We start from the raw sequence: 12,716 nt of genomic DNA, 5'->3' as shown, positions 1-12,716 counted from the left end.
CTCGCTCTGCACTTTTCCCTTCAGCCTGTCGTTTGGAAACCCGTCAAATGCCTTTGGTAAGCCGAACGCGCTCCTCCCGCTGAATGCCTCTTATTCAACCCCACAGGGGTATCTCCACTGAGCTGCAGGTCATTCATTTGGCACAGCGGCCGACTCCTGAACCGGCTACCCCCCGCAGCTGGCACTGCCAGGGGTCTCCCCCAGTCCTGCCCTCCGCTCGCTCCTGCCGTCCCTGCAGACAGGAACTCGGTTATAGCTTCCAGGTTTGGGTGTTGGCTCTGGAGCTGGATTTTCCATCTTCCCAAATCCAAAGAGCTTTTAGTTGAAGCATTTGAAAAAGGATTTTACTATTTCCATCCTCAGGCCCTCCCCTGAGCTCATGAACACATCCTATTTCTCAGTGGATGCACTGTCTGCCCTCAATGCACAGGGGCCCCTTTGTTCAGGGATCAGAAGCCAAGGCAGAAGGGATGGACGAGGCTGGGAGCTCCAGGGATGCACCTTCCCCTGCCTGACACAGGATTTATTTGAACTGACACCAACAGCAATCCCCCCGCATGCAGGAGGGTACCTGCACAGAGCCCACTCCCAGGAAGCTTTTCTTTGGGAGACAGATGTTACAGATGTTTCAGTTCAGAGCACATGCATGAATTATGCGACTTATTCATTATTGCTTTTGAGTTCGAGTAAGAGCACTGGTCTGCTGCAAAGAGTAGACATTAAATACGGCCTACTGGATGCAGAGAGGCCTCTAGAGGTGTCTGAAGCTTAATGGATTCTTAAATAACCTGGCAAAGAAAGGAATCTGCTTGTGAGCACAACCCTTGTTGTTTGTTCACATCCAGCTGTGTCTGACACTACCCAGATCTCGAGTTTGCCAGCTAACTACCCCTCCAGCAGTTCCTGCATCCAACATGCCTGGACCAAAGAGCAACTCCAGTCTGCTGCACCTTGGCTTCAAATTATAGACTCCATCTCACTACCCCCTGTCCCGTGGTCAGCTCCTTGCCATACAGGTAGACAGAGACCTTACTCCTGGTCTATGTTTTCTAAGTGGCTTGCATACAATCCCTCATACCTGTTTCTTACAGAGAAGATCCCCCATGAGCTGTAGCTTCTAAGCACGATGAATGCAGCAGTCACACTGGCTCCCCATTTCTTTTCCCCTGCAGACTAGAAAGATGTCCCATTGGATCTCACTGATGGTAGCCAGGTGCACCAGGTTTTCCTCTGGCTGTGGATTCCCCAGGCATTACACACCTTATCTGGCTTCTTTAAGCATGCCTTGTAACATACTCTCCTCCTTCAAATCAGTATCATTACTGCCTCCACTACGTTATCAGCTTCTCAAGTTTTACAACACAAGGCCCTAACAGTCTGCTTTTCAGAGTTATTTATCGTCCCTGACTCACCACCAATGTTTGTTCCACAGTTTCCCTTTCTGCTTTGCTATTTACATGTTGCAGGACAGGCCAGTCATCTGGGCACCATCCACACAAACTTTCAAAGCAGGCAAACCACACGCTTCAGGGAGCAGGGGGAGGACAAGGGTGTCCCAGCAGCCACACCACCCCACGAGCAAGGAGGACTGGGACGCAGCAGGTTGCGAGGAGCTGAATCTGTCCCAACAGTGTCTCTGAGCCTGCCTCCCTGTGCCCGAGGCCGGGCAGTCCCCCGCGGTCCCCGTGCCAGCCTGCTCCTGATGAATGCTCGGAGCCGGGGCCGAGAACTGAGGCCAAGCGCCCGAGAGCCACGGGCTCACCATCTCCCTCTGAGGTGAGACGCCGGGGGCCCTCCAGACTCCACCACAGCACTCTAACGGCAGTCGCATATACATGCAGCAGGTATAGATATATATACGCGATGGCCACATTTTCATCTTAAGTCTTCTCTTTGGGAAGGGTAGAAGATAAGGCAGCCACAGCAGACTAAAGACTCATTACAGTCTCAAATCCAGCTTCTGTAGCATGCAAGTCACTTTGCTCTTTCCCCCGCATAGTCAACATTACCTGGCCAGACAGAAGCTTACAGCGGCAGAGAGATCAGAATCGTTTCACAGCAGCAGAGAGGTGGCATTGTGGCTTTCACTGCTGTCTGAGTGGTTAAATGGTGCTTTGCTCCACACTGAAGGCGGAGGCAAGTTTGAGGAGTCCTAGATCAGCGTGTTCCTCAGCCAGTGGGAACATACCTCAAACAGCTGGCACAGGAATAGGACCGAGGAGTTTAGTATCCTCCCTGGACGTAAAGGCCAACTGAACACGAAAGCAGTTGTAAGGAAAGCAGCTGACTATGCAAGTTTTGCTGGTTTTGTAACTGCGCCTTCAGTTTGCCAAGCTAGACCATAAGAGCTCGAGTAAAATCACAGCTATTCTCCTGCAGAGAGTCTCCAAGAGAGGGGGAGAGGGAAAGAGAAGTGGAGCATCTTCAGAAATAAACCCTTCCCTACATTAAAGACAGACACTGCAAGGTACAAGCTTACATCGGGTCTCACTCCAGTGACTGGCCAAAGAACTACAGAGTGTCAGGAAATGCAACAGAACTCTCTCTGGCTAAAAACAGGCCAAGCTAATTAACAAAACCTTGCTAAAAGGGACACCCAGCAGCAAGCATAACCTCTTCTTTCTTTACAAGGGGATGATCAACATTGACTGTCTCAACAGCAGCAGCAAATCCTCAAGATCACTTCAATGTGAGCAACTGCTCAGCTGGTGAGACTCAAAGAAACTCTCCCTGTACCCTATCCTGGGTTTCTTTTATAGCTCTTTAATGCTGTGCAATGTTAGAGAGCCCTGCCTTTCTCAACCACTGTAATAAATACTTATCAATCTCTTTCAAGTTTAATAAATAGGGATCCTAAAAGCTTTGTCCGGATCTGCTTTTTCCATTCAATTAATATAACACAACGCCAGAGCGATGAATTATTGAAGAGAAATACAAGCCAGAGCTTTCACAAACATGCTCTACTCCAATAGCAATTTATTACTAATTAATAGCATGCTGCATTTCCTCCTGCATCATGAGAACCAGGAATCAGCTGCACTGCCAAGCTACACCAGCCACGAAAACTTCAGAGCTGCCATAAAACACTACAATCCTGATCACAAATAAGCTGGGGGTGGGACGGGGGGGCAGGAGGAGGGATGGACAACCGACAGAAAAACAGAAGTCACGTCTACTTTGAGAGTTTTCTACTCATGAAACAACATGGTTTGTATAGGAATAATCGGTCTTTTCACATCTTTGCTTGTATCAGCGCTCAAAAGCACGCTCAGCGTGCGGGGCTGACAACACGGTGCACGTTCATTGCTGCATGAAAGCAACGCTGAAGTTTAAGCGTTGCTGTGAACAGAATTGATGAACGTGCAAGTATGATAATTCATATTTGCACATTTAAAACTACACCTGCTCAGCAGGAGGCTTCCAATATTTTTCACACCCTGCCCTTAACAACACGCTTGCCCCAAAATGACCCTCTAACACTCATATTAGAGATGAAGCCCAAATTGAAAAAACAACATCTTTTTTCAGCAAAGAAGTTCAAATGCCGACCAGCCAGAAAGATACTTCACATTTCACCAAGCTATTGCTCTGGAAGTACTCGCAACAAGCCCATCAAGAGCAACATGGGGGTTGTCACAGGCCTGTTTTGGGGGCCTGTTTAAAGATTACCTACCGGCCAGTGAGTTCAAAGCTCTTGTTTAATGTGCTTCTAATGTGCTTCTTGCTAGAAATCATCTGAGCACCTTGATGCTCCAAATAGTTGGAGCGAAGGCAAATGCGTTAGTGCCCAGCATTCAGAAGATGTTACGCTCTGCAGCAGACAGACATCTCCAGCAGCGTGTCAGCTGGGAGTCGCTCCTCTGTCAGAGCGGCAAACCCCCAACAAAACCATAGGTGAGAGCATACACCAGATCAGAAGGGATTCTCCCTCGATGGCTTTTCTGTTTCCAACGTACATTTAGGAAGGAACTTTCCTGATAAACAGGAAAACATGCAACCACCACCACAACTGCTGTACCACCTTTTTCAATTCTATTACTAAATGCACCCAACCTCTCCCCATTCCTCTCCGCCCAACACAGAGCAGTGACTTTCAGAAAACCAAACCCAGTTTGTTTTCACCAAGCGACTTCTCAGCTCAGTTAACCCCTGCGGCGTTAAATTTGGTGTCTCCCTGTCCGCCCTCGCAGCACAGCAGCAAACTCACCTCCATTTTTGATAGCTCTGATCCCCCGATGGAAATCTTCGAAACTGATGACTCCAAGTCCGCTCGGATCGAGGTACTTTGTTAGGTCCTTTACCTGCAACCACAAAAGCAGTGTTACCTGTAGAGCCCTTTGGGGAGATAGTATCTTCCATCACAGAAGCACCTTGTAACAAATTTTAGCTCCTTACAAGAAAAAGATTTGAGCTAACGGCAGTGAATTTCTTAAACTGACACCAAACCGCGGCCGTTCTCCTCAAAGGGAACATAAGTAACCAGTACAGAAGGGTTAATTAGTACTTGGCTGGTGCCGTAACTATCGCTTAGTTTTGAAACACAGGTTAGGGCAGTATTTCTTGCAACACGGTCCTTCTCCGCCAGGGATTTGTTTATTTTTTTTTTTTTTTTTTAAAGAGGTCCTATCTTAATTGGGAAAACTTAGTAATAGGCTGCCCAGTAGGAGGGCCCAATTAAGAGGATTCAGTGATAATGAACTGTTCCACGTTACAAATTTAGGCCATTTAATTGAAACATTTTCACAATTAGACAATGCCCAAGGGGGAAGGAATCAACATCAGCTAGCGAGGATTAGGATGCGGGTGCTGGAGCAGGGACACACATGGAGCAAGGGACACTGGCGAGACCTGGCGAGGATGATCTGGGCACTTCAAACAGAACAGGCTACAGTTTGAGGGCAAAGCCACAGTTATTCCTCACGGTCCAAAGAAAGCCTTCGAAAAGGTGCATTTGGTTCTTTCCTTCCAGGCTGCCACAAGCCTGCCCTTCATTAAACCCCTGACGCTTCTCAAGCTAAGACAATCAGGCATTTTTTTTCTGCTTTAAAAAAAATGCAGACCCTCATTTTAAGACATAATGAGGCACCTTCATGTATTTTAGAGCCACATCCTTCAGCTGAGAAACAAGCCCAGGAGGAAGCAGGGTGTAAAAGGTGAAAGAAGGAATTGCACAATTAGCTCCGTCCTCAAAAGCTGCCCGCACCACTGCCCTCGCCTGCCAAACTCATCGACCTCTCCTCCGGAGCTGACGCACAGGAGGAAGTCTTCAGGCGGTCTGCAGTGCTGGATTTGTTCAGCTCTCATGAGCACAACTAGTTGCCTTTTGACTCGCTTGGGCAATCTCTCAGTTTTGGTTTGCTCTTGGGGAAAGAGATGGTGAATCACCAAACCTCTCCTTCCAGGGAAAGAAACCTTGCATCTAAAAGGAGACTTAACATCTGACCGTGCGGAGGACAACCGAGCCCAGCCGTGGTGCCCTGAGCTGCCTCACTCATTATGCCTCAGCAGGGGGGTTGGTTTCCTTTCTTTTTGTTTTGTTTTTCTTAAATCCAGGTTTGTGTTTATACAGGAAAAATCACATCTGTGACATGCTCAGAGGCATTCACCTGCACGTCCACTTGGTTTCTAACACGTTTGGGGGAGGCAGGAGAAGTCTCTGCTTTGGACATCCCACCTCCCCGCAGCAGCGGTGAGCACGCTGCCCACGTGGAGGAAACCACAGGGCTGAGACCATAAAAAACACTCGGCTGTGCCCCTCTGGGGCTGCCAAGAGATAAACCCCCAAGCCCCAGCATGGCACAGGCTTGCCCGCCTGCCGGCTTACTCCATCATGAACAGGGAGAAGATAACACAAGCATCTTTTCCAGTTTTTTTGGGGAACTTTTTCGGTAGACAGATAACAAAACTGCTGAACTCACACGGCACACTGACTCAGATGAGTCAGGCTTCTTGTACGTAAACAAAGGTATTTTAGACTAATAAAAACAACTCTCAGGAATGTGTCGGTTCCAGTTAATGCATCTGGCAGCTTCTTTGAGTTCAAAAGCTGTAGCTTAATTTGTTATTTGGGTATATAGGTAACAAATGCAAGTGACTTAATCAGACTCGATAAGCCTGTAAGTGATTATCACGACACACTCTAAAGTATAGTTTCTGCAAGGATCCAGCCACGATGGCACATGGGACACGCGGGCAGGGCTGCTCACAGCACCACTGCAGTGTGGGCAGCTTCTCAGGACCAAGGCAGGATTCAAACCCTCGTGCCAATAGCCCAGTAAGGCACCTCTCCCACACTGGCGTTTGTGCAAAAGAGACAGAGCAGCCGGACAGGTATTTTGTTTATGCAGAAAAGCCACCTATATATTTAAATTAAGCTGTGGGCAGGGGGAAATGAGTGGAAACGTTTCTTAAAACTCACAACCCAGTCATTACAGATTCAAACAAAAAGCCAGGCAATTGATGAAGCTCAAGCCCACGGTTGTATGTCTGTGCTGATCCAAACCCGCCTGTATTTGCTGTCCAGGCTTAAAAGGAACTCTGATCATTAAATAACCGATCCAGACAACGCTCCCGTCACCAGACTGAGTGTTTGTGGCCACTGACGCTTTGAAGAGCTGACAACACGCAGAGGACAAGAACATCAGCAGTGCCTGCCTGGTCCTCCCAGCCCCTGCGAGAAGCTGCCCAGAGAGAGCAGAGGCTGTGTCCTGCGGGCCAGCACCCAGCATCTGCCGGCACCCACAGCAACGGAGCCAGGGATCCTGGGGGGGGACATCCCTGCCTCGGCCCTTTAGTGCCTATGAGTGTCTGAACCTGCCTCCCCCGCCTCCGGGGCCGCCAAGCTCCAGAGGCTCGCTACTTGCTCTGCACAGGTGTACCTTCTAACTCTTCTGCACCTATTTTCTGCTATTTCACCAACTGCCTCCCAGTTCTACCACCGAAAGACGTGGCGAGGTGCAAGTGTGATCCCCCTAGACCATACTCTCCTCCCCGAGGGGCCCCAGCTTGCCCACCCTCCCCTTGCAAGGCAGCTGCTCCAGCCCCTTGGCCATTTTAATCATGTGTCCTGTACCCTCTCCAGCCCCTCCATCCTTTTTCAAGATGAGGGCCAGAACTGCACATGCTACTCAAGACAGAGTACATCAAGATCTTGAACGGTGCGCAACAAAGGTCCTCAAACCGTTTTAGCAGTTCTGAAGTCACAGATTTGTTGTTTTTAGCCAAAGACTAATCTGCAAGAGTGCAGTAGTTAACACCACACTCCCATTAGCACAAAAGCCAAAAAGTTAACACTCTACCAAACTGCGAGGTTAAGCTAAAACCAGGCAGATATAAGCCACAGTCACAGGGAGGAACCTTCTTTTGGCAAGCAAAACCTTTATTTTGAATATTTCTTGCTGAACATGTGTGTTTGTAGCTGGTTACAAATTCTTCTTAAAGAAAGAGCATCTAGAAATACAGAGCATTAAAGAGTCAGAGAGGATGATGTGGTTTAAATAGCTGATTTAAATCCTGGTGGAAAGTGAGAGGTTTAAACTACTTTACATCAATCTACCTTAAGCTGAGCACAGACACAAGCCTGCAGAAGCAGAACCAGTGGTGAGAACTGCCGAAGGGGCTCTGCTCACCCCTGTGCCGGGGACGAGGCACAGCCCAGACCGAGGCCGGACCGAGCTCCTGGCACGAGTCCGTAAGAGATTTCTCCTGGGAAGGGACATGGAGAGGGAAGCGGATTGGGGAGGAGGAGGGACATCATCTGGCATCTCAGCAACAGAGCAAGAACTACTCATTGCACCAGCCACACTACCACGTCTTCTCCTGTATTAAAGGGCTCTGCACAGGGGCAGGGCATTTCGCCTTCCAAAACCAACAAGATTTGCTGCCAACCAACACCCACCTCCAACAACCCCCTCCGACCAAGCCACCTCTGAGTACGTGTGCCAGCACCATGCCGTACTGCTGTACCAGCTGTTAACAGCTTCCCCACAACGTGGAGGACAAAAAGAGCTTCCTCGCTTCGACACAGTGAAATCAGTTCAGTAAGTGATTTCAAACCTCAGCTAAGCCAACGGTGACAACTCCAAATTCAAATTAACACAAGGGCTTGGCAGCCCCACAATGAAAGTCTTCCAGGGAGGTGAGGGATTCCCCAGCTGTGAGTGGCCCTGGTAAGCAGGCTGGAGGAAAAGGAAAAGGAAGCTCCAGGCCTTTTCTGTTTACCTTATGGATGCTCCATGTCTCTGCCACATAGCAGATGGATTCAGCAGAACAAGATATCCACTGTGCTTGTCTTAAGCATTCATCTCCAAAGCAAGCGAGGGCTGCGCTGGCCAGCCGACACCCTCCTTGTAACCCCTGAGCCTGCCAGTAGTTTTCCTTCATACTCTGGCAGAGACCGAGGCTGAATCAGCTTCCAAAAAGAAATTCTTCTGAGGGGTGAAACGAGGGTGGGAGTTTTCCAGCGGCCACAGCAGTCAGGCACCCCAAAAGGAAGAGCCGGCGGAGCTCAGCTCCTACGGTCATATGGTATCTCATACGGATGATGCTTCCAGCTTAGCCACAACCAGGGCCACGTCTTGTCCTCCACACCACATAAGCTAGTTATTTGATGATACCATAGTGGGAGTAATAAGGCAGCACTTCAGTACTCCTTTACTCTACAGACTCTGGAAGCAAATCCAAAGGAGACAAAGAGGAGGAATCAATACTGACATATTCCTGATACAATATGCCCAAATACTTGAGGCAGGCTAGCGAGCAGACTGCAGCTCCCACCAAGAACTTGTGCACCTGCAGTCTCTCACATGCTGCGATAAGCAAAGACAGATGCTTTTGCCTTGAAGTTGCTCCTTCCTTTCCTTGGAAAGGATTCGGCGTGTGGTCTCAGTCTTCTGAGCAACAGGACAAGCGCCAAGGTAAGTCATGGGAAACTGAGCGAGGGTGAAGATCTGGTCTGCTTAACAGATGACTACTCTCAGGCCCCCAAAGGGACCAACCACATGGATTTATGTGCAAAAAGAACCTAGAGAGCTCTTAGAAAGACACCAAGAGACCTGTCCAGATAAGGAACAACATGCCAGAGACTTACAAGAGTCTGGTTGAACTGGGCATCTGGCTCAGTATATTTTGGCCACTTGAGCAATCAACAGGGACAGACCAGCCCATCCAGGAAGAAGTCCACAAAACCAGTAAGCCCACCCAGTTCTGACTGGGTGATACAGCATGCTTATTGCTGGCTGGGACTTGATTTTAGCCCAGAACATCAGATGAACCGTTAACGCAACCACCAGAGGAAGACCATCAGGGAACTCATTGCCATACTTTGGCCTGACGGCAGCAGCCAGCGCTGGCTTGGGGACTTGCAAAAAGCAGCAGCTACCTGTGAGCAGTTCAAGACACATTCACATTTTACTTATTAAAAAACTATTTCTACAGATAGAGAAAGGTTTAGCCTAAAAAGTGAGCACTGAGGCACTCAGACTGGAGCTTTGAAAGCAACTGCTCAGTGCGAGGGCGGGTTGGGTACCCCCGCCTCAGGCAGGCATTCCAGCAACGAGGTTGTGGTGGGCAGAGAAAATACGTGGTCACACGTGTACATCCTGGCCGGCTCCGGTTACCGGCCCCTCTGCCACTGACCGCCAGGCTCGGCAAGCCGGGCTGCGCACACAAGCCCCCTCGACATGAACGTGCAGTTGTCAGCAGGCTGCAAGGCAGGGACCGGGGCAGGGAAAGACCATCCCATTGCACGGCTGCCAAGGAGCAGAGCTCTGCTACAGAGGGATGAAACAGGAACAGGGAGACCCTTGGACCCCTGACACCTACACAGCCCCCTCCCACAAACCCACACCAGTCCCATGCACTTCTTATACCACCTCTTCCCAAACTATTTATCAATAGGAAATTTTTCTCTCCTCAATGGAATATTACAGGACACTAACAGGTTTGAGGACCTTACCCTTGTCTCTTCCCCTCCAGAAGAAATGGGAACCTCTGTAGTCAAATTTAAACACAGAGCGAGGCAGGACCAGGCAAGGAAGCAGAGTCCACGCTAGACAAGTTTCAGCATCAGCTTCCAAAGAGCCAGTTTCCACCTGGTGCCTTTGAGGAAAGTCTAAGGAAGGAAAGCAGCCAACCCTTCGGTGGGCAAGGACCCTGGGTACGCACAAGGGGAAGCGAGTAACCGCAGCCTTTCACCATCTCTGTTAACAGGCCAGAAAGGTTTCCAAAACATTCGTGTAGCTGTTTAATCAGCTTTGCATGATTAAGCACAGTGCATGCAGACATCGTTCCCCACACATCTAGACGTTCGGCTTGGACACGGACACTGAAGTATTACAAACAGTAAATAAAACTTCACTTTTAATCCGATGCTGAGCTTTTTCTATCAGCCTCTACTTTTCTCCAGCTGGACCGCACTCCCCTTTGCTGCCCACATGCTCTCCTGCTTGGATCTCTGCCCGGCTTGGTGCAAGGCTCCGCACTATGTTAAACAGGCCCAAAGCCAGCCTTTGTCTTCTGTTCAGCCTTAAAAAAAGGCTGCTCAAACCACCTCTCCTCATGCAAAGTCTTTGGATTGCAGCAGACTCTGGTTTACAAGGACCTGTTTGCAGACACCCCACCGTATCCCCCAGTACCGGGTTTGCCTACTTCGTACTGCCAGTAAGAAGGGTCTCAAGAAAGGACAACACACAGGGCGGCAGGAGCAGACCCCGGCCAGCCAGCAGCTACTGCACGTGCCAGCACACTTCCTCTGACAATTTACAGTTTGGGGAGTTTCAAGCAAAACAGAGGACCAAAAGCATCCTAAAGTCCAGTGGGTCTTGGAGCTTTAAACATAGACAACTCATTTACATTGAATAACCAGGTCCAGACCAACTCTGGGTATACAGGGGCCCACAAAGCCTGCTTGACTGAGACAGGACATGAAAATCCAGGCACCTCTCGCGTAACTCCGACTACCCTCTTCTGTCTGCAAGAAGCCCAAATCTGCTCTGAACATATTTTATCTTTGGGGGAAAAACAGTATTGTAAGTCACACAATCCCTGAACTCAAGTGGAGAGAAAGCGGAATGCCACATTGGCGTAACTGCCAAATAGAGGGGATTTTTAGCTAGCGATACTCTAAAGTGCAGGAGAGGGCTCACGCCATATACTCTCCTCTATGTTTAGCCAGATCTTTGGCCTGAAGTGGTACACAGCAATTTAACAGAGCGAGCACATGCAACGTAAAAGTCTCTCATGGTTATGCAAAGGCAGATGCAGCATCTCTACCCTCTGCATTTAATCGAAGGGTATGAGCCAATGCACTCATTTGTTTGTAAAAACCCTCTTTGTCTCTCAAGGCTAAACCTATCCTTTCAAGAAAAAAAAAGTGTTATATTTTTAAATGCTAATTACAGAAGTCAGAGTAGTTGTATTTTTTAATCTTTGGGAAATGTGCAAGCATGCTGGAACTGCTGAACCTCCTGCAGCCAAATACCAGAGCAGCTGTGCAACTTGCTGTCCCTATACAGCCATTCTCTTTAGATTGCACGGTCGCTAAATCAATGGGTTGCAACGTGATCAGCTGACATGAATTGATCCCTGTTAATACAGCATTTGTCTGGGCTAAGACCACATCTATCCCCCCTGTGCCGGGTGTTGAGAGGACATTACCATGCTGACAATGTGAGCATAACTTCATGTTGCTTCATGCGACGTATTTCCCAGAATGCTGCTGTGATCTGAACCACAGTCACTCCTATCCCAAAGCCAGGAACACCCTTTCCAGCGCTTCACTTCTGTGGCTTCAACAACGTAAACAAGCAGGCTGAGTGGAAGGCTGATAACTCGGGATTACACTGGCTCCAGCAATGTTTATAGGAACCAACTCTGTAATTTGTTAAAGGATCAGGCATTACAGAAAGCAGGCAGAACCCCAGAGCAGGTTTCTATTCTCCTGCAATTACACCTAATTAACGAACCTTTAAAATACCCTCAAGGGGGCAGATCTCATTACAGGGAGAAGCAATGGTCAATTGTGAGTAAGCAGTGCAAGAGCTGCATTATTTATTTCACAAGTGGCAGCACTTATCCAGGGCTGCTGCGAGCGCGTTGCTCTCTGAGCCCTTTCAGAAGCTCCAGGAGGAGATCAGCAGGCAGATTGTGGCTGGTCAAGTCTCTGTTTAAAGGTCCACCATAAGCAACACTCGGTGAAGATGCTTTCTGCAACGTGCGTCCCTAATCTTGCGCCCACATCAGTTCACCTGTCCTTGCTGTCACTTCAGTCCCAGAGGCTTCAAACACTGCAGGGCCCTCTGCTACCAGTCTAGTATTTGAAACCAAGAATCAAGACATCTTTCTGAGAAGGAGACAAAGAAAAAGATTCAGCCTGGTTTATTCTCATCTCTTCCAGCTACAGAAGAAATAATCAAACCTACTATGTAAGGCAAAAGGGGAATAAGCCTCCCGTGGTTCTCCATCAGCCTGCAAGTATTTAAAGAACCGGATGGGAGAGGGATCACCCACAAACCAAGCAAGAGAAGCCCCAGCAGTTCGATCGTTTCCTTGAAACAAACCGAGCAAGTTCCCCAACGGGAACAAGCTCCCCTCCTCTCCTACCTTCCCAAGACGACGATATCCTCACCATTTAACACATCTGCTTGCCTAACAAACCCTCCTTCCTCCTATTTATCCAAAAGAAAAGCTGCTCGGCATGTCATCGACCTACTTCAGGC

At 48.9% G+C, this 12,716-nt stretch overlaps 1 protein-coding gene across 3 annotated transcripts in view; it reads right to left on the bottom strand.

Moving 5' to 3' along the window:
- Positions 1 to 12,716, bottom strand: part of RAB11FIP3 (RAB11 family interacting protein 3) — an 81,864-nt gene that overhangs the window by 55,887 nt on the left and 13,261 nt on the right. For 2 of the 3 annotated variants that reach the window (XM_076350940.1, XM_076350941.1), the window contains exon 2: positions 4,208 to 4,301. The gene's annotated coding sequence lies outside the window, so the exon portion shown is untranslated. Of the gene's footprint in view, positions 1 to 2,009; positions 2,065 to 4,207; positions 4,302 to 12,716 lie in introns of those variants that run through there. The other variant, XM_076350936.1, reaches the window with a different exon arrangement.

This window comes from Aptenodytes patagonicus, chromosome 13 (genome assembly GCF_965638725.1).
Source record: "Aptenodytes patagonicus chromosome 13, bAptPat1.pri.cur, whole genome shotgun sequence".
NCBI classification, from domain to species: Eukaryota; Metazoa; Chordata; class Aves; order Sphenisciformes; family Spheniscidae; genus Aptenodytes; species Aptenodytes patagonicus.
This window is presented reverse-complemented; position numbering and strand designations above follow the sequence as displayed.